Source organism: Corvus moneduloides, chromosome 3 (assembly GCF_009650955.1).
Source record: "Corvus moneduloides isolate bCorMon1 chromosome 3, bCorMon1.pri, whole genome shotgun sequence".
Classification (NCBI taxonomy): Eukaryota; Metazoa; Chordata; class Aves; order Passeriformes; family Corvidae; genus Corvus; species Corvus moneduloides.
Genome location: NC_045478.1, coordinates 50761964 through 50783414, shown reverse-complemented (window position 1 = coordinate 50783414; position 21451 = coordinate 50761964). Strand labels below are relative to the sequence as shown.

The window sequence follows — 21451 nt, the reverse complement described above, 5'->3', positions numbered from 1 at the left end:
ATATATTCCCACATCTTATTGCATTGTGATGTGTCTTTCTCAGACACTCTCCAACAGCAGTTTCCCTGACCACATGCCTTTTACCTACCTCTTCACCCATCTAGCTTTTCTTTTTCTTATCTCATTCTTCCCTTTCTCGCTTCTTTCTCAGCATCTTCAGCTTGAAGATTGTCATGGACACCCCATTCCAACTTCTTTATCCTGTTCCTCTCTTAACATCTTAGACTCCTGGCCCCACATCTGCTTCATGCTTGGTTTTCCAGCTATTCTTGTTGAATATACCTCTGAGGCCCATTGATGCCCAGTAAATCCTAGTGATTTAATGCATTTAAATCTGAAACCTTCTCCTCATCCTGTCTCCTATTCCTCTGGCTAAGCTGTCCTGTTGACATCCTGCTGTTCCATCCCCCTATCATTTGTTCAGGTTCCCTCCTCAGCCCCAAACATTCATTCTTCCTGCCACACAGCTGCTCCTCCATCACCACATGCCCAAGCACAAAGGGTACCTACCTCTTACCTACTTGTCACCTGAGCTAGGTGGCCTTCTCCCACCAAGCTGACTGGGATGCCAGCTCCTGGCACAAGCTCAGATCAGTGCTTGGAATGACCCACACCACTATCTAAAGCTGGTTAATGCCAAAAGAGAACAAGAACATCAAGAAAAAAAGAAAAGAAAAGCTAAAAATCTAACCTAAGTATATGAGTATTGATTGTTGTTTCCCATGAAAATATTTGTTTTCGTGTGAGAAAAAGTAAAAGACACATCTTTGACACTAAGTTCATATTTGTACAATATTTGGGGATCTTGCTCCTGAAACACTGGGGACTCTTAAATCCAAAAACTTATTTTCTCCACTGGCATTCATTATTTTTTTTTTTCTATTTGTTTGTTCAGTGTTTATTTTAGCATTGGTGTTTCCCAAGTCTCTTTCTTTCAAAGGGCTGGAACTTACCAAAATGTTTCATTCCGAGACAGATACCTAGGATGAAGGCTCTAAGCTCCTATTATTCAAATCTGGGGAGGTTACAAACAACAGAAATTAAGATTTTCAACAGAAAGTATTAGGCAACATTATGTTTTCTGATATTGAACAAATTTCAGACTATGACCTGATTAATAGCTGTAGAGTTAATAAGTATGCAGAAGACATAAAAAGAATCGATCAGCTCTCTATGGAATCTTTTGAATGGCTTAGTAGCTTTGGCACAAATTTATAATATGCTGTTGCTTTTTAAAATGCTGTACACACAAGAGAAGACTGGAGAAATAATCCTGTTCCACTTACAATATTTTTTATTTTCTTTGTCTCTTTTCCTTCCGTCCTTCTGTCCTTCCGTCCTTCCTTCCTTCCTTCCTCCCTCCCTCCCTCCCTCTTTTCCTTCTCTTCTTTCCTTTCTTTCCTTTCTTTCCTTTCTTTTTTTTTTCCCTCCCCTTGGCATCTAACACCTGAGGAGTAGTATTTATGCTTTTTGTCTTTATGAATCTGTTTCCTTTTGTCTTTCAATCTTTCAGTCTCTCACTTAGTACAAACTGTTTCAGTAAACAAGAATATGATACTGCAAGTGAAAGTCTGTACTTTTAGGTAAGATATAAGAAATATGGAGCATGAGGATGCTTGTGCAGTTCTTAAATCTGGAAAGTGTTTCTTTTTCATCACATAATTTATCAATAATATCCAAGTTATTTTTGTGTTTGTGTTCTTAATATCTAAAAGGATATGAAATTACATCCATCATTTATATGGAAAAAGTCTAAACTTAAATAGTTGGCTGATTTGACATTCATGTATAACTCCTAAAAACCTAGAACTCCTGAAACTGTGTTTTAAGAAAGCAAGGCAGGCTCAAGTGGCCAGGCCAGATTTACTTGTATGATAATCATAGAATGATAGAATATTTCAGGCTGGAAGGGATCCAGCTAGGATCATGGAGTCCAACTAACTGGTCCTCAAAGGACTACTTAAAACTAAACCATGTGAGTAACAACATCCTGAAGATGCTCCTTGGACTCTGGCTGGCGTTCACCATGACTTCCCTGGGGAGCCTGTTCCAGTGACTGACCAGCCTCTCAGTGAAAAACCTTTTTCTCATGTCCAATCTGAACATCCCCTGATGCACCATCATTCTGTTCCACATGTCTAAATAAGTCCTGTTTAAATAAATAAATAAATTATTGATTAAATAAAGATTTGGTCTCTAGAGAAAAAAATCTAACTGGAAAAGGATTAACTTTTCCAACAAGGCATTCTCATCTGCTTGATAAACTCCTATATGACAGCTGTGAAAGGTGGAGTGTACATCCAAATTAGCTCAAACCTCTCCAGATAAAACATTGAAATGGCTGACTCTCCTATCCTACGGTGTTCATTTTGAGTATTTCAAATATGTATATCTGAGAGTCTCCAAAGTACCTTGATTTCTCAAGAACTGTCTGTCTCCACTTTGAGCCTGTAATTCAGCTCCAAGCCACCTGGAATGAGCACCCGGTATCACACCTAATAATTGCAGTGCACTCAGCTCTGTAAAGCTGCTGTTTGACAGCCTATAGCAAATTGCCTGCTTAATTACAGTGAGTTTCCACAATTCAATACTACTGACATTGACATAAGCCAAGTACACATAAATGTGGATATTCAAGTTCAAAACATTTTAGATCCTTTTGCTTTAAGAATAAGTAGCTCTTGCTTAATGGCTTTATTATCCCTTTGCTAAAAGGAGTCTTCATGAAGATATGGAATCCATAAAAAGATGCAACATTCTAACACATTTTTGCTACTTCCAGCAAAACTACATTAAAAAACCCTTTTTTCTTAATTTTGAAGATATACTGGGAATATAGATATAACCAGACATTGACAATGTTTCAGAACAATCCACCAACTGGTAGAAAACAAAGTCGTAGTACCCAAACTCCCAAGCTCAGATAAGCTGTGCACATCCTGACAGGCTCATGTCTAATCTGTTCTTAGAAACCTTCACCAAAGAAGCCTACACAGCCTCCCTAAGCGGTCTAATCTGCTGCCTGTCCACACCATTCACAAGTCTAAACTAATGCCTGAATTAAGCCAGTAGTTTCTTCATGCTCCTATTCTGTCAGGAGAATATCACATGTTAGATGTCTCCCTCCCTCCCTCCCCACAAGTGGTCATGCATTCCTGTCTCCCTTTGAGCCCTGACATTTATTTATGCCAATTCTGCAGTTTTTTGCCCTGACTATAAATCAGACTGATGAAATGGCATGTTTTTATTTAAAGACTAGACTTTTTGAGTGCTTCATTTTGCAAGTCCAGTTTAGAGGTCAGCCATGTGAAGAGCTAAATCAGCATAACTGAGAGGAGACAAATCTCCTAGGGGCAACTAGAATGAATGGCTAAACGTAGAGAAGACGAATCGTGTTTGGGCTGTTAAAAATGGCAGAGTTAACGTTAAACTACAGTCTGCAGGTCATCATCACAAGATCAGCTCTTTACTTGCTTTCCTAGTGGGTTCCCGATCAGAAGTTGAATTTAAAATAGCAAGTAGTCAGGAGGTCATATTATGATGGATGAAAGATGGCAGAAAGATGATGGAGCTGAACCAATGTAACTGCATAGATATCATGAAAGGTGCAGTTCCCAAACTATCTGCTTGCTCTGTTTTCCCTCTCTTTTGTCCAGCCTCAGTTACTCCTTGCCCCCTTTTCCACTTGTCTTGCCCCCTCCCTTGGATGAGTTCTAGTGTGCCCCCAGCCTCCCAGTGCTTCCACTATGCTCAGTAACCTGGCAAAAATGCACTTGCCCGTTTTTTGCTGGGTCAATGGGCTGCCCTGGTTCAGCAAATTGTTTGTGCAGCTGAGTCTGTGCTATGGGTGGAGGCAGGAGCAGGAAACTTCACTGTCACTGTGTGTAGCTTGTCCCATCAGAGTGGTTTTAAAGTCCCTTACACCATAGGAAATATCAAGATGGTGTTCTTCCTTGTGCTAAATAAAGCATGTGCCAAGGATGGTGTCTTATCCACATGGCTTTTCACAAGCAAAACCTCAGGATTTGTAAAGCTGTGACTGCTGGGTTGCACCATAATTCAGTCATGCTCCATTCCCATTTTTTTGACTAGACCCATTGAATTCAAGTAAACTCAGCACAGTTAGTAAGTACTCACACTGGAATAAAAGGACTCTAGAAAGGGTCATTATTTTAATCAATAAAATGAACTTCATTTTCCTTAAGTCTAACAGAAACAAACTAACTGCAAAATAGGCAAAAACACAAAACAGCCAAAGAAAAAAATAGAATATAAGACATATATAGCAATGTTTGAAAAAAAATATGGGGCAAACCTTGCCTTATTTCTTTCCCTGAAGTCAGTGACAGATTTGAGTTTGAGCCCAAGTCTGTCCCTGAGATAAAGGTCAGCATCTCCTCATTCTCCACTTGTGGTCTTGGTAGGTGGGTGGCCTCCCTCATCCTGTTAGACCTGTTTGGAGAGAGGAGAAACAACACAAGCCATCAGGAAAGGACAAGTGCCAGAAAAACACCTCACTTAGAGTGTTATTAAAGCATCTTACTGTAAGAATGCCTTAGCAGGGTAGATCTGGACTTTGATGCTGGAACTTTTATACAGTTTTTTGTGCTAAAAATAGGAGTAATTTGCAGAGACCAAATCTGGAAATCCTCCTTTCCCCTCAATTCCATTTTTTAGTGGAATATTAGCCTTCTTTCTTCACTATTTCTCTAAAGTTTTTTTCATATATTCCTAAACATCTGGAACCATAACCTCTGTCCAGGTGTTTAGACTACTTAATTTTAATCAAAACGAAACAAATGCATATACCAGAGGATACATATAACAGCATAATCTTGCATGAATGATTAATTAAGGTCTCTTTTCTTCTTACTATTTAGCTTCATGTTGGCAGCCTCAACAGTAAAAGGTTATGATCATTATTTATGTGGCTGATATTTCACATTTGTTTTCAAGCTCAAGAAAAGTGGACTGTACATTTGAAAACCAATATCTAGCCATAGTCACTGATTTACTATTTGTCCCTTTTGAAGTTTTTATTAAAATTAGATTGGTATTACAGTTTGCTCAACCTACAGAGTTATTGCCTTCTTTAAGACCGATTATACATATGATAAGATTAAAAATAATGTGTACCTTGTTGAAATATTGATAGTGAAGACATTTTTGCTGAATTTACAAAAAGGAATCTGTACTTAGGCTGTATTTTTCTATGGCAATACTGCATCGTGTAGTAAGAAAAGAAAATCAGTTTCAAATCCAGTTGTATATTCTACCGTATTATTTCTAGTAGGATTTATACTGGAAGAAACACAATTTTCGCGTAGTGAACTGCTCATTTAACATCCCCCTGTCAGCTTATAACTTTCAGAAACAAAGTCCACTTCTGCTTAGGATTGTCATATTGTTCTGACTAAATTCAAAGTCTGAATTTTCCCCTGAAAGCAACAAATTGTTCCATTGCCTTAATTATTATTATATGCCCTAAAACATTAATCGATGCAAGAACATTCCTTCTAAAAAATGTTTTGTTTATAATGACTATCCATAAATTTTTAAGATTTGTCCCTCAATGCAAGTGTACATCACTGTCTCTTTTTCAAGCTACTCTTCATTGTATATTTGAAGAGAAATGTTTCTTTCAGTGTTGCAGAATAGTAAGATCCCTTCTTCCTAGTTGCTGCTACAGGGCTGTTGAAACAAGTCAACTGTAGTCATTGTGATTGCTTGCTAATAAAAGTGGATTCCTAGTTAATCTGCACAGCCAAAGAGTACTGATATATTGTCTCTAATCTGACATTTTATACTTTAAAACACCAATCACGTGACAATATGAATTTCCTTAGATATTGAACAGAAATACAACATATGTACTTTCTTAGTTAAGTAGGTTTTCTGAGTATCAGTATATAAAAGACTGGCTAAAATATTTTTTTCTTTATTTTGCTGCCTAATCTGATTGGGTTCTTCTTAATGCAGGACCAGATTTATGCAAAGTTCGAGGCAGCACCTATAGTTTGTAGAGGGCCTTTAGAATTATACTCTATTCCTTTAATATTTTTTTCTTATCTGTATCTAGAAGAAATCTCTGAACCTTCCTTTTTAAGTCTAATCAACTGCTAATTATTCTGAGCCTACAAAAAGAACAATAACAAAGTATTTGTCATTTCCAGCCCCCAGCATGATATACAGCAGTTATTGTTTTGGGTACAGTGAACACTTTTAAAAGCTGATTCATGCAGTGTTTAGCATATCTTTTTAGACTGCTCTTTTGAATGTCAATTAGAGTGAATCAGAAAATGTAATAGCAATAGCTAAGTACAAGAAAGGATTTATGTGTATTATATAGATATATCTTATGTCAACATGTCAATGCACATGTATGAGAGAAGAGAATGAAGATTAAAGAGAAACATGATTTGCAATTGCCAATGAATTTTAGTAAGAAATAAGAGTAAACTAGAAAGCTGCACCACGACAGAGACCCTTCAATAATTTATGTACTCATGAAGAATGACAAGAAGTGTGCTGTTTATAATTTTAAGAGAAGTTGATCCTTGATATTTTAAACTAAAAGCCAAAAGGAGTTCTGAATAGAATAAATAAAGTAATGAAAGCAGAGGACATAGAAACAAGATTGAAAACTGGCAAAAATAACAGTCGATTTCATATTACTTATTCCATTTTAGTTTAATACTCCTTGTAGTAGCACAGAGGAAAGTTGCTACTTACAAAAGAGTCCATTTTACCTTACCCTGACAAGATCTGCAATGAGACTCTGCTATGCTGGATGAGAGAAGATCTTTCTGAGACTAAGGGTCTGTCTTCAAGAAGTTCCTGGTCTGTTTCTTCTGTATTTAGCTCAGGAACGTGGCCTTTTCCTAGTGTCAATCACTGCACTGCACATAGTTGTTGAGAAAGGTATAGCAGAGTCTGCTGCTCACTTTACCAGCAGTGGGGCTGGGACAAGATTCTGATGAAAAGTACCCTGTAATTCGTCAGACACTCTCTCTGATATCTGAATTTTCAAACTTATCTCAAAATAAAGACTCATGTAGAGAAAGATATAATTTTTTACAGGCAAATAATTTAATTTGAATCAAATGTATGTTTGAATTTACTCATTCCAACTGCTTGGTGTCCTGGGTCTCTATAAATATTTTACATTATAGATGAAATAAAAAACGCCCCTCACAACAACCTGAAAATTAAAAGTACATTTAAGAATATCTACATAATTAAAAAATCTTAAAATCTTTTCTAGTTCTGATAATTAGTAATACCCACTCCAGTTTGTCTTAAAATGTTAGGTGATACAACAAGTCTCACAGGTATACTGTATCTAACATCACAAATGTACTGAGGAACTAGGTTCTGAACTCAGTATTTCTCCTTCAAACCAAGTCAAGACTTCAGAATTTGGTCTATGCTTTATAAAAAATGCCATCTTTGGAGTGGTATTTATTGCTGGCATCTTATTAGGGATGGGTAAATCACATTAAAAACGCCAAAACTTTGCAACATTTTCTGGGAATTCTCGTCATAATTTATGATGACCATACTGCATGTGCTAGTTTTAGAACATGCATATATTTTGGCATTTCAAACAATCAGTACTCCTAGTAACACTAATTATTTTTTTATTGATGATCCAATGACTACTCAGTTGACTTGGAATCTTCCGATAAAATGTATTGCTGAGATTATCTCAGAGTTCAAAAGACTGTGAGAATGTCAAACAAATACAAATATAATCAAATTTAAAGGTCATAAAATCATGTAAATGTGGCTGAAGTGGTTGTCTAGTGTGTAAAAATATGAGAGCATTCTGACTACGGAGTATATTAAAACTACAAGTGATTGCATTTTATCTTATCTCAGAACTCAAATATTGCAGCAGGGAAGAAAACTAAAATGTTTTCTGAGGAAAGTTAACTTATGGAAATAGCCTGTAAGGGAAAGTGACAGGCTTCCACATTAAGAGACATAAAAACCTAGACCTGTTGAAAATATGTGAAATCCAGTATATAATCTAACGATATGTAGACACCTGCAGACTGGATGTGCCCTCAGGGGACTTCAGTTTGCCTTATCTGAGATGAAGTCCCAAGAGCAGTGGGGCAGGGAAGAAAAAGAAAAAAGGAACCTTTTTACAAAGCTTGTGAAAAGAGGTATACAGGTTAAAGGACAGAGAGCCCTGAGGAATGGAAGCCCAAAGGTAAGAATGAAATGCAAGAAGGAAAAATTTAATGAGAATGCATTCATAAGAGGATCATGAAGGATGATAATAGTTCAGTCTACTGAAAGCCAAACATAATCAAAAATATACTAGAGCAGATTATACAGGAATAAAGAAAAGGAGCTAAAAAGAACATTAAAAGAATAAAATATGATGTCATTGGTATGAGAGACATACCAATTACCCCTTTTAATTCAAATTGCATAAATATTGCAATAAAAGATTAATTTGCCCAAGGACAGACAGTGGAACAAGGGATATATATTTCTTGTCTAGTACTTCACATATTGACTTCAGACTTAGATCCCTAGAAGACTGCAGACCCAATACAGACCAGATGGATAAAACTTTTTGCGAGCATTTTTCATAAGTACGTGGCAGAATTACCCACTGGCAGTTGAGGGTTTTGGCTGCGGGTAGAGAGTGCTGCAGGGATATGATGTCCAGCAGTTTCTAAGAATGTGTCTGTGAGAAGACTTCAGTATGAATCTTCAAGAAGATAGTTGAGAGAGACATTTTTCTGGACTGATTCCAGCCAACAGGAAAATATTCACTAGTACTATGAGGGCTGGAGACAACATTAATGAGAATGACAGTGAATTGACAGAGTTCACAGCTTTTCAGAAAAGAGCCCAGAGAGCAGAATAACAAACAACAAACGATCAGGCAGTGGGCAAACACTGAGATTTGAGAAGTAAGCTTAAGGGGAAGGGAGGTAGGCAGAACCGGCAGTTTTCAACAAGTAATTTTAAAAGTACAGATGCAAATTGTTCCACTCTTATGGAAATAGAGAAAGGGACCAATATGACTAAATCCAAGGGTGTTTATTGACTGCCATATAAGCAGAAAAAATAACAAAAGAGAAAAATAGATTGGATTGCCACCAACAAAATGTAGGAATAAAACAAAGACCACAGAGATACTGTATACAGAGCTACAGCTAGGAAGAACATAAAAACCACTCTCTCAGAAAAAAAAAAGAGTTATTAAGTGTATTTGTAATAAGGGTGACAAGCAGAAGATTAACTTAAAAAAGAGAGAGAATTTACTAGTAGATAATTCTTGGAAGGCCAAAGACTGTAATATTGTCACAAATATATTGACTAATATGATGCCAGTCTGACAACAGAAAGATGAGCAGAAATCAGCACACTTTTCTGAAGAAGAGACTTTATTTAATTTTGTTCTTGCAGAACAGTGGGGAAATGATTTAGTAAAGTTTATGACATGATCTCACATGATGTTTTAAAAAATGAGGTTTTTCCTATAAAGTCATAATAAACTTACAATAAACATATCAACACATTTAGATATTTCGGTTTGCTTTTGATTGAAGGATATAAAATAAACATTTTGTAAATGTAATATTAAAAAAAAAAGAATTATTTCTAAATTCATGTCAGATTTTAAAAAATCTAGATAAAGTTAGTTTGAGTATTATTTACATAATTTTAAATGTCCAATTTAAATTGAGGGCATAGGATAAATGTTCATTTGCTTTGTCACACATATATTGATGTCTTTGAATATGTAACTGAGGTGAATTGCATTCCTCCAAAACACCTGAATTAGAATTGGAAACTTCTGTCTTCTTTAATCAAGCTGATCCCATCAAACAAGCTAGACATACTTTGAATTGGATGTATTGGTGTGAAAATTTTTAGTGCTTGTGTATACTTGCTAAGCATTACTGGGACAGAGTAATCCCAAATATTGAATTCTTTTTTCCTTGGAACAGTTGCAACATCACTTTTCTTGTCCAGTATCAAAGATATCTGCTTCCATATGGGACTTGTCTAAAAGAATATAGTTCCAAACTCAGGTGGCCTGTAATATGTTTCACAGGAAAATCACTCACTCTCCTTTTTTTTGTGAATCAGATTCACATCCCAGTCTCCAGAGATGAGATGTAAGTAGTTTAAATCAAGTCTTTTCAGACTTTAGATCCGTACTGGACCATGTAATTGATTTGTTGTAGATGCAGTCAAAGTCCAGAGGCATCAAAACCTGACAAAGTTCCCCCACTCCATTTTCTCAGCCTGCTCTCTAAAGTCATTTCTATAATAGCTTGGTACCTCTGATGACATAAAGTACAAGTCAGGATAATAAGTTGAGCCAATGTATTGGTGGCAGCAGAAAATTTCTTTCATCATCTGAAAGATAACTCTGGGATGATTCATTGGAGGTACACTTTTTTTAAAATTTAACTTTACAAACATTGTTCTTAGGTAAAACAAGCAAGGAAACAAAACTGTAATGCCTTTTTTTTAATGTATTTGTCAATTGTATACTCATTAGAAATCTGTATTTATTCTACCACTACCTGCTTATCAAACTCATAGCTAACATTGAAATTAATCATGAAATTAAATGAAAATGTTAAAATTCACAGTGGCATGTGAAAGACAGATTGTTCTGTGTTATGGTTATATCACAAGGACTATCAGTGAAAAATGGAACAGAAAAGTAAGGTAAATCCCATGAGAAAATATCTGACTTTCCTGTTCATCCTGTTCACTTGTTAGAACTTATTTAATTTGCTATGTACAAATGAGATTTAAATTATATTACCTGTAGTCTAAAACAATAAGCATTTATTTTAGTTTGTAAATGGGTAAACCTTGTAATAAGGGTGACAAGCAGAAGATTAACTTAAAAAAGAGAGAGAATTTTGCTGTCTGCTTCACACTGCGTTATCTCATTTTTTGGCAAGTATTGACTAAAGGAAGAATTCTGTCTTCTTCTATTCTTCTACAGCATTCTTCTCCTCTGACAGGATCACCGATAAAAGAATATTAAACTTTTAATCTTTTATTTAAAATCCACTGCATGGTCAAAATGCAGTCTGTTGGTCAGAGCATACATTTCAGTTTTCTAGTTGTATCTGGAAAATTACTCATTGATTTTTTTGGCAATTTAGTTTCTACAAGATACCTACAATTACATCAACAAAGTCTTTTTTGCAACTGTTGGTATTTAGGATTCATAGTACATTCACGTAAATTATCTGGGCATATTTCACTTCTACATGGAATAGAAAGCAATACAACAGTTATGAACAAGGAGTCACTAATTCTGAAGCAAATTGCACTTTTCTTCCTGTGAAAGAGAGTAGAGGAAACGGTGCATTGCAGAGATTGTTGTAGGTCCTTGATTTCTGCTGAGACCATGAACAGCAGTTGGTGCTCTCTGTGAAGAGTGATCTCTGTTACTCTGATCAATATTTTTGTTTCTTAATCATTGAAGGAATGGAAATCTAAAGCTTTTAAGTATTCTGGTTTTTGTAAAGTTGTGTATGTAATTATATCTAGCCACCTGTCCTCCCCACACCATAGGAAGAGTTTTACCCTATTGGTCTTTAAATACAGATAGATTATCCAGTCATATTTTGAAGGAAAAACAATGTTCAAAGTTTTCACATTAAATAATTGGCAGTTTTCAACCGTACCTGGTGTGACTTGAAATAAATTCTGTTGGATTCTACACTCCAAGGGCTGTATTTGTTAGTATGTGTGTTTCGTGGGTAAATCGAATTTTTGGTGTTGTGAGATCTGTTGGAAAAGTAAAAATCTCACAGCTTAGAAAGGCATCAAACCAGAGAATACTGAGTAAGGCATAAATTAAGAGGTCAAATATTACTGGTCTAATATATGGTGCAGGTCTATGTATCAGTCTCCAACAGGAGAAAGCAGTTCCTTATTTCATCTGAAGTTACGCTTAAAGCAGCTTGGAAAATACTAAAAAGTGAAGTTTTATATTTTAAAATGTTATTGGAAACAGCCTATTATTAGAACATGTGCTTACTACTAAGGCATCCCAAACTGTAAAATAGAATTAACAAAGCCAAAACAACCAAACAAAAACACAAACAAACAAACAAAAGCTAAATAAAGAGGGGAAAAATAAGCAACAAAACATCAAAGTCCTGGACCTTGTACTAGAGAATCTCAATATCCACACATTTTACTGAGGGCTCAGAGATCCCCAGTATTATAAAGCCGAGTGCCATAGATAGTGTGTTCAGCTTAGTCAGTTTCTGTTTCTGTAGCTTTCCCTTCTGCTCTTTTAGAGAACACCATGCATGGAATGTTTATAAACAACACTAATTACTGATTTGAAGTTTAAGAACAGATCTCCCTGGTATATTTAATCTTTGGCCGAAACTTGGAACATCTCAAAAATTATCTTACAAACTCATGCCCTACCCTAGAGATTATGTAGTACGCATCTGTGCAAACCTTTAACAAGGTTTCAGAGTCAGGAGACAAGAGACTATAGAGACTGAATCAAATTTCTGTGTATTCTCCCTGGGGTCAGTGACAAATCAGCAGCTGTTTGTTTCCATCAATATCGTCCATCTGCCGCTGATGCAAAAAAAAGACAAGTTTGAATTCTCGTGACTCAGCTCAGGCGAGACAGTGGGGGGGGTGGGTGACTGGGTTTACAGATTTTAGACCAGGTGTGTTGTTGTCAGATAAGCAGAATGGAAAATGCTGATGCTTAATTGCTGTGTACTTGCATTAAGAGAGGGGTCACACAATAAAACCAGGAACAAAAGACTTAGAAGGTAAGTAATTCTGTTTAAAATTTTTATATAATACATTGTCTTGAGATTAGAAAGTTTGTAAAATAGGCTAGATTTGGGCTTTCTTATGAAAGATTTCTTTTAGCTACTGTAGTACTTGATTTTTATAAAATTGTCTGCAATGTAGTTGTATTTCTAAAAGGTGTCCAGGTAAAGATTAATGCAGTAAAAATTTTCACGGGTCATGATAATGAGATTCATTGACATCTCTTCTTTCTTCTGTGGGAAGTGAAACAGTGGGAGCTTCATCTGGAGAAAGGTGTCCATTTTGGGGCCCCCAATACATGAAAGATGTTGACATGGTAGAGCAAGTCCAGAGGATGGCCACCAAAATGATCAAGGGGATGAAGAACATGAGGTGTATGGAAAGGCTGATGGGAGGAAAGGTAGAGCCAGGCTCCTCTGACAGGTTATAATTATAATCTTCCAATTCTCAAGGGCCACCTCCAGCTTAATAATTTATATCTATGTAAAGAGTAGCCTGTTGGAGTCAAAGTACTTTACTTTCCATTCTTTTCCCTGTCCTTTGAGGAGCTGCCTGCTGGGAGTCGTCAGGAGGGGTGCTTGTTCCCTGAGACTCGTCTGTAACAGTGACCTTTATGCATGGAGAGCCCAAAGTGATTCTAGTAATACTAAAATATTCCCACAAAGGAAATAATATCATAGATAGTCTTCGGTGCTATTTATCATAGCTCAGATGGCTGGGACACATTAGAAAGATGATGCACACAATGCATTTCTTAAATGCGCCATTTCACTTCACAAATATCTCAGTGCAAAGGTTTGTTCCTTAGAAACAACTTCTTCTATAAGACCAGCCTAAAGCCTCTTGAAACAGATGGCTTCAAGGACTTGAAATGAGAAGTTCAATGAACTTCAGGTTATGAATTTCACTCTGCTTTCCAGTATTGACTAATATTTGATCTACCTGCAGGTCTACAAGCCATATCTTTGTAAGTGTTTGTAAGTGTGTAAACCAGAGGCGTTTCTGACTTGACTAGATCACTCTCATTGTCATTTAGAATCTAACAAAGTTTAAAGATTTATAAAGAAAGATCCTTTTTTAAGTAATTAAGTATTTGAAAAATTTAGAAGGCAGTTGCATATGTCATCTCCACATTGAACAGATTGGCTTGCTAAAAAATTTTCTATGTCTGCCATAAATTGTGTCTTTGATCATATTTCCACAGTTTAAAAAACTACATAATTTTGTGGGGTAAAAAACCAAAACTGAATACTGAGTCCAAGACTGAGAAGTTCTAAATACAAACGATGCTGAGTTATAACTCAGTCCTAGATCTACTCCCAGTTTATAGAGAAAAAGACTGTTTGCCTGGATCCAAATAATAAGGACATTATAAGTTCAAATGCATCTCTTAAATTAACAGCCAGTGTATCTTTTGAACTGTTATAATTGTGTGTTCCCAATAGGATTTGTCCCATAATATTCAGGAAATGGCATTCATAACTTGCTTTAGTTTCAAAATGATCTCACAAATATGTGATTTCACACAGGCTGTGTTTTGGCAGCCTTGTCTCAAGGTGACGAAGGCACAGATAACAGAAGCAGCACTCCCATCTGAAAGAAATGTTTTTATCTCACCATAGAGAGGTGGAAGAACTCAGTGTTAGATGCTAAATGAACACTTAAGAGCAATGAAAAAAATCTTTTTAATTAATTAGCCTTACGTGGCATGTACAGGTGTGGTGCAATCTGTATTTCCAATTTGTTTCTTTTTTATTATCAGAGCTCATCCAAGTTCCAGGGCCTGTACAAGTATCCTGCACATATTACTGACAATACATTTCCTTTTCCCTATCCCTTTGAGAAACCTCATGACCCATATGGTGGATAAGAAAACAATTTATTGCACAATTAATAATCCATGGTTGCTTTAATGTCTAACCTTCCACATCCTTTAAAACATACTTGTATCTCAAGGGCGTTTCAACACCCATCTTTTTTTTAACATTCACAATAACAGCTAAAACAGCAGCTAAGCAAACTCAGTAATAGACTTCTTTTCACCTTTTCTTTGAAGCAACAGCCCCCCCACAAGCAGAAAGTCTGAATAGAGGGCAAACTGGAACCTGGGAAGACTTTACTCAGCCGTATCTAACGAACATGGAAGGGGCATCCTAAAATTCTGTCCCTGACACTTAAAAAATTGGCCCTGGGCTATATCTGAGGGTGGTCAGCAATGTGCTACTTGAGTCAGCTGTGTGCTGTTGCAGCAATGGAGGTGAACTACTGGCTGAACTGTATTACCAAGTTATTTGCAGTCATTCAGGTAAAGTGACCATGTCCCTCATGTTGGTGCTTGTGAGGCTTCATCTGGAGAAAGGTGTCCAGTTTGGGGCACCGAATACATGAAAGATGTTGACATGGTAGAGGAAGTCCAGAGGATGGCCACCAAAATGATAAAGGGGATGAAGCACATGAGGTGTATGGGAAGGCTGATGGAAGGAAAGGTGGAGCCAGGCTCCTCTGATAGGTGCAAAACAAAAGGGCATGAGTTATAATAATTGACATTTCAGTTAAATACTGTGAAAACCATTTTTTGATCCATTCACAGTAGCAAGGGTCAAACCTGCTAAAAGACTGCCCAGGGAAGCTGGGAGATGATTCTTCTCTGGTGATATTTAAAACCTGACACCATATTACCCTCAGTAACATGATCTAAATTCAAAGACTAAATCTAACAGTGGCCCTGCTTTGAGCAGGGAGTCGAACCAGGTGACCTCCATAGGTCTTTTTAAATCTAAGCTATTTTATGATTCTGGTAAAAACCTGCATGCTTCCCAGCTTCATAATCTTTCCCTACTAGCACACTCAAATCTTTCTTCTCTGTAGAGTTACAAAAGAACTCTTTGTTTCCTACCACAATAACTCAGAAATCAAAAGTTTTGAGTTTTGTCTCTCAAAAAAAAAAAGATCTCCAAATTACTTTCTTTTCTACCTATGGATTTACTACATACAAATTTGAAATTCTCAGCCATTGTGTCAATGAAAATGTCTACAAGCTATATTCAATTTGTTTCCAGATACTCTCTTTGATTCCAGACAAGCCAGCTATCCAGGCTGCCTTTTTGACCTAATTATGTGCTCTAAAATCCAGAGTACGTTTTTTTCTAAAGCACACTTGATGTGATATGGATTTATTATCCGCTCCACATACAGAGCAGCAGGAAATCAATGGGCACACAACTTATTCATCTTCCAAGAGCTGATAATAAAAAAGTAAAAGTCAAAGTACTGACCGTGCATTCATATTTACTCTCCAAAATGTGATAGGTACAATGTGGAAGATTAATAGACGGGGAATGAAAGTTGTTTGTGAATTTTGAAGGCAAATCATCTGCTAGTATGAATTATTTAAACTTTCTCAAAGTCAATAGAGCTATGAAAATTTACAGCAGCTACAAACCTGTCCCTTACAAGTCTTAATCTTCCACATTTTAGTTAGATTTTGAATCAAAGACTTTAATAATCTCCTTTAGAGCTCAGCCAAAGCTTACCAAGGTCAATGAAAATGTTTCCAGCAAAGTCAAGGGACTTTTGATCACAACTGTTACATTTAAGTTGTTTGCGTTGCAATGTCTACCTTAGTCCTGTCAAAATGACTTTATTTGTATGGGGGAAAAAAATTGAGAAACTCTGGGATGTGCAGAGAGATTATCTGAATATATGCTATGAAATAAACTAATGTTAAGGTTGTTTCAAATGCCTTTTGCAATCCAAAGAAGGAAATGCCTTTAGTCAAGTTTGATACCTTCTGGACATCATTTTAATGAAAGATACTTCTTTTTCTGCTTTTGGTTACATTGTGCCAGCCTCTCATCCTTTCTCTCTCCCCTCACTCTGTTTTTAAAGTTTACGCACTCACACACCCCCTTCAATCTCAGTTTCTCCAATGAAGTTCTGATGGACATATCAGAGAAGTACTGTTTTGGTGGCTGAGGGGCAGTTCAAGTGTCTCACGCAAAGCAGTGTCTCAGAGAGGGAGAAAATGTTCTGTTACATAAACCAGAATATTTTGTATATGGATAATGGAAGAAACACACCATGAAAAATCTGTATCTCCCTTGTCTTGCTACTGCAGATAGCTCTAAAATTTTATCTCATTCTTTTATTTGTTTCATTAGAGGGTCAAACTTGAGCAGCTTCCCCCATAGCCATAAGGGAAGAAAGAATTGGACTGGAGAAGAGGGAGTATTTTGGGTTTTCAGGGTTTTTTTCAAGACCGATTACCCTTTTGATCATATTTTAAAATGTTAAGTAATAGAAATGCCACATTTGGATATGATGCCACATAGAACCTGCTCAAGCAAACCCTTATTTGTTACTAGAACATAAACATTTGACACTAATTTCAGATTAAACAGCTGAGTCATCAAAGAACTGGAATTATTACTCAGTTGGTGCTGTGCTGATATGTAACTGTTAAGAAAATAATAGGCACTTAAAACACCATGAAGGGAAACACAACACTTATTTTAAAAGGTATTTTTGCTATCCAGTTCTGCATCATTATTCATACTATTAGCAAATTTTACATAAATGAAGGTTTTCTTTAAACTTTAAAAGACAGCTTTTGAATACTCTTCTGTTAGAATGAATCTCACATGGAAGCAGCATCCTACAATGGATTTAGATATTGGAATGATTTCAAACTGTTTTTTTCTGAAAAAAGACCTTTTTTATCATAATGCAAAAAGAACATTTGAGGTTTTAAATTTCAATGGGACCATTCTCAAGGACTAATGTCTGCAATATTGGGGCAACAGTTTATTAGTCCCTGATGTAGGACTGTGAAAGAAGTCTTTAGGCTGCTATACTTCTTCCTGATAGTAAAATTCCACAGCAGTAGGTAATAGGTATTTTTTTATTAATCTTTTTAGCAATTTGTGTTGCCCTGTTTCTGTGGTATTGCACCACAGTCTTGAATTATGATACAGTCAGCAATGAACACCTATTTTCATACATATTATTGGACTCCTTGGTCTACTATTGATAAGTATTTAAATTATCAAATTAATTAAAATAATTAAATTAATTAAATAAATTTTTAAAGTACTCATTCAGGTTATCTGGGAAAAAGAAGGAAGTAACAGCTTTAGCTTTTTTTAAATTTTTTCTTTGTTTAAATTTTTAAGGTAGCACACAGGTTCTTCAGGTATGATTACAGCTAAATTTTGTTTATGGAGAATCTTGTAGGGACATTTGATCCAGTCTATTGTCAATATTCAGTACTGTCAGTGGAAGAAGATGCTCATTTTAACTGGTTTGATCTTTTTGTTAGGACAGTTGGATGTCCCACATTTGTAGGGATTGAGCTGCAGTTACAATGGTTTTCTTTTTCAGCAGATTAGGACCGATTGAGATAGATCCCCTTTAAAGGGCTTTAAATCCAGTTTTCTCTGCTAGAATGACAAAAAAATGGGAAGATGTTGCTGGGTGACTGGTGTTTCAGTGGATAATATTTTAGGTTTAAAAATGAACAGATAAGATAAAACTCAGTGTTTTCCAGTTGTGGAAAATCCTGCCTCGTGCAGGAGCACAGCAGCAGAGATACAGGTCTGATTTGTACACATTGATCCAGAGAAAGGTTTGAATCTGACTGTTAAAACTAATGCCAGCTGTCTGCAGCACCCCTGGGACATATATGCCAGATGGAGTTTGCCAGAACAGTATAACCATGTCCCTTCCCTGCCAATATGTTCCTTTACACCAGTGGGACTTGGGGAAAGCACTTGAGCTAACTATGACACAGGGGAACTCCTTGGCTAGGGCATTCCGCTTTCTTTGTCCAGAAGATGCAATGGAAAAACAAGAGAGAAAAAGAGAAAAACAGTGACCACATCTTTTCAGTTATTGTAGCTTTTCAGTATGTTTCCTCCATGCTGTTTGTTTTGCCATTATGGGCTCAGTACCACAGCCTGTTATTTGACTGCTGCTTAAATCCTTTTTGAGTGATTTTTCTCAGGACGGTTTTCTGAATTCCAAAATGGTTGCAGTTGAATTGAACTTGATTTCCAATCCATCAGGCAGTGGGTTGTATAAATTCTCTGCTAAGTATGACCATTCTCTACTAATTTCCACTTGCATGTACTGCATTCATCCCCTTTCAAAGGTAGTGGAGCTCTTCTGCAGGCTGAAGAGCCAGGGACACCCAAGTCACTTTAACCTCTTAACCAGTGATGGGCTAGGACCATACTGGTGGTCATTTCATCTGATTTAATAGAGTCAGCTGTTCACACAGCCAGACCTAAATCAGTGGTTAAAATGCTTCAGACAGGCTCTTTTCTACTCTGCCCTTCTGAGACCTTGGCTTTCTTTATTTCTAGAAGGGTTTTTATAAGTTTGTAGCTATTTAGAAAGCACAGATGTTGTTTCTTCTCTTCCCTGTCACTGGTGCATGGAAAGTGGAAATCTAACAGTGAGTTATTATGCTAAAAAATTCTGCTGTCTGCTTCTCAGGTGCACATCACAAAAAGACTAATTCTATATGGATTTTCCTGTTTATCAGAGGCAAAATAAGACTGATATTCAGGTATATAAGTGGGGTTTTTTATTTTATTTTCTCTTCTTTTTTTTATTGTGTACTGGGAGAAAGAAGGATAGTTGCAATACTTCACAGCTATCAGAAAAGATATGTTATGGTATGTTACTGTAAGCCAATAATTTAAAGTCAATAAATTTGCTTTTGAACAGGGAAGTTATGTAGCTTGGGAATTAACTGTACCACAGGTGAAATGATGCTCTATACTATAATACAGAGCATCACTTCACCTGTGGTACATTTAACATCACTGGCCATTTTTGCATCACTTAGAATATCAGTGGTGCACAGTCAAAACTGTGTTTTTAAATTTCCCCTAAATTTACTGTGTTGCTAAGTTTTCTCATCTACTTTTTAATTATATGTACTTACAATACACATCTTCTGTGTTCTCCATGTTTTCTCCATTTTCTGGGGCCTTCCAGAAAACATCCCAGAAAATCAGGAGCTGTTTATAACACACCTGTGCATGTGTGCTGAAAGGTGTAACAGGCTTCTAACAGGTACCTTTCTGAAGGAGGTTAGAGCATCAAACAGCAATGAATTTCCAGCAAGTCCATCCAACAGAAGAGCTATTGCCTGGTGAAGCTGCCTTCACCCTGTGTTACTGTGAGCAGGGTTAGAAACCATGAGGATCAGAGGGCTCTACGAGGAGAACATGTCCCCACTGCTCCATTCATGGTGAAAACAAAACTGGTAACTACTGGCTCGGAGCAGTATTTAGGCAGAGCTTCAAAGCTTCCTGGGGACCCGCAGTCACCCACTGACCTCCAAGCAGTAAGGAATGGTCCTAGGTGGTGTATTTGTGTGTTTACCTGCTCCTGTGCCTTTTCCTATTGGTATGAAAGGCTCTGCTAAAGTTCTACGCTCTCAGAATAAGCGCAGCTGCTGTTCCAAGGCAAGAGGCTGCATAACAGACTCACTCCCTGCTGCAGGCTCCTTTTAGCTGATTAGTCATTACTGCAAGCACTATTCAGTTGCACAGCTAGTGTCTCTCACCCCAGCACAATGAACTTTCCTTCCTTCTTGTAAAGGAAAAAGTAATCCCCATGTCAAATACTACAGCCTATTGTGGTGAACAAATTTTGCTCACTCTTGGTTTTTATTTTCCTTCCCTGCCCTCCTAGTTCCTGAATGGTAAGCTACTGGTGAACGATCTGGACTGTCTAGCTCTCTGCAGGCTATTTCCTATTGCTTCACTTTTCATTTTGAAAAATATGCGAACTTCCATCTGTTTCTTGAATACAATCCTTCTGAGATATATGTATGCATGAGCTTTTTGTGCTGAAGGGGCAGGTTTCTTAGGACTGTATCATTTTACATGAATGCATTTTGACATTGGTTTTCTGCTTCCACGTACTCATCCTTCCTGCATATTGTGTTTTAGGTGCCACTCAGGGTAATCATTAAACTTCTATAGTGCTTGCAATGCAATTGGGTACCAATGTTAAGTACAAGCAATAGCAAAGCTGATCAACAGTAAAATCTCAGGTTTCTGTTTTTAGCCAGGGTGTATGTGCTTCTGCTCTACAGCAGATGTTTCTGCCTTTGAGGCAATTTCAATGCTGAGCTATTTTAAAGACAGATTATTCTACATGAACAAGTAAATTCATAATTAATTCTGCTTTCAACTTTTCAAAACTATTTTTTTTTGCCATTGAGAGAAAAAATGGAACTGCCTAAAATGAAAGCTCTGAGAGTTTATATAATTCTTGTTCCATTAGGTGGTGTTCCAGTGACAAAGGGTAATGTGTTCTGACCAGGGTTGGCTTTGATTCATACCTAACGCTGAGAGGTAGGATGTGAGTCAGATAACTAAAGGCTGTCATTATATAACTGAAGAGATACATATAAACCAGACCCCATTAGAGCACATTGCCTAAAAATTCTTATCTCTAAGACAGGTGATGTTGAAAGCACTTTTTTTGCTTCCTGTCTTCCCATACAAACTACATTTATTAATTAAACCTGGGATAAAATTCATTAGTTTAGACCCCAACAGCACAACCTCTCCTCAGAACTGTCTGCCAACTTTGCTGCACTGTTTATTTACAATGTTTATTT

The 21451-nt window shown here is 36.8% G+C and overlaps 1 protein-coding gene across 3 annotated transcripts in view; it reads left to right on the top strand.

Moving 5' to 3' along the window:
• HS3ST5 (heparan sulfate-glucosamine 3-sulfotransferase 5) overlaps positions 1 to 21451 on the top strand; it is a 200752-nt gene that overhangs the window by 52282 nt on the left and 127019 nt on the right. Inside the window, exon 1 of one of the 3 annotated variants that reach the window (XM_032101522.1) lies at positions 12748 to 12806. The exons of the other annotated variants lie outside the window; for them this stretch is intronic. The gene's annotated coding sequence lies outside the window, so the exon portion shown is untranslated. Of the gene's footprint in view, positions 1 to 12747; positions 12807 to 21451 lie in introns of those variants that run through there. 3 annotated transcript variants of the gene reach the window in all.